Genomic DNA, 942 nt, shown 5'->3' on the forward strand with positions numbered 1-942 from the left:
ATATATATGTATGTATATGTATATATGTAGAAGCATATGTGCATACATACGTAAATGTAGAGTTTGTGTGTGTTTGTGCCTGTAATATTGTAAACACAAACATATGTGTTTGTTCAGCTGAAAAGCGAATTAGCGGGAGAGGGGACGAATCCAGAAGATAGGTTTGGGGAGTCTACGGGATAAACAGAGAATGCAGTGAAGATTCAATGAAAAGGTATATGTGAGATTGACAGCAACTGTGAAGAGATACCGTATGTGAAGACGACAATATGGTGTTTATGTGTGTATAAAAGTATATATATATATATGTATATATACATATATATATATATATTTGTATATGTATGTATATATATATATATATATAGAGAGAGAGAGGTGGAGACAGAGGGAGAGGAGGGAGAAAAGAGGAGAGGACAGATAGCTATAGATATAGATAGATATAGATATATACATACACACGCACGCACACACACACACAGACATATATATATATATATATATATATTATATACATATATACACAAACACATGTGTATGTATGCGTATAGTAATCTCAGTTAATAGTTAGTTGCTCTCAATGTTGATAGATAGATAGACAGACAGACAGACAGACAAACAGACAGGTAGGTAGATAGATAGATAGATAGATAGATAGATAGATAGATAGATAGATAGATAGATAGATAGATGCAGAGAGGGTGTGATTATCAAGTAGAGTGGAGGAACGGAAAATATATATACAGTTTGTTTGGGGAATACGCTGAAGTGAATGAGAATAACTTTTATAGAAATTGAAAAAAATATTGACAAAATACGATTTCTGTTATAATTCTGTCCAGAAAACTCTAAGAGAAGAAACAATGAGAAGAGAAATTTTATTTTATTTTATTTTTGTATCTCTCATTTCTTTATACATTTATTCTATTTCACTGATATTTA

Source organism: Octopus bimaculoides, chromosome 11 (assembly GCF_001194135.2).
Source record: "Octopus bimaculoides isolate UCB-OBI-ISO-001 chromosome 11, ASM119413v2, whole genome shotgun sequence".
Classification (NCBI taxonomy): Eukaryota; Metazoa; Mollusca; class Cephalopoda; order Octopoda; family Octopodidae; genus Octopus; species Octopus bimaculoides.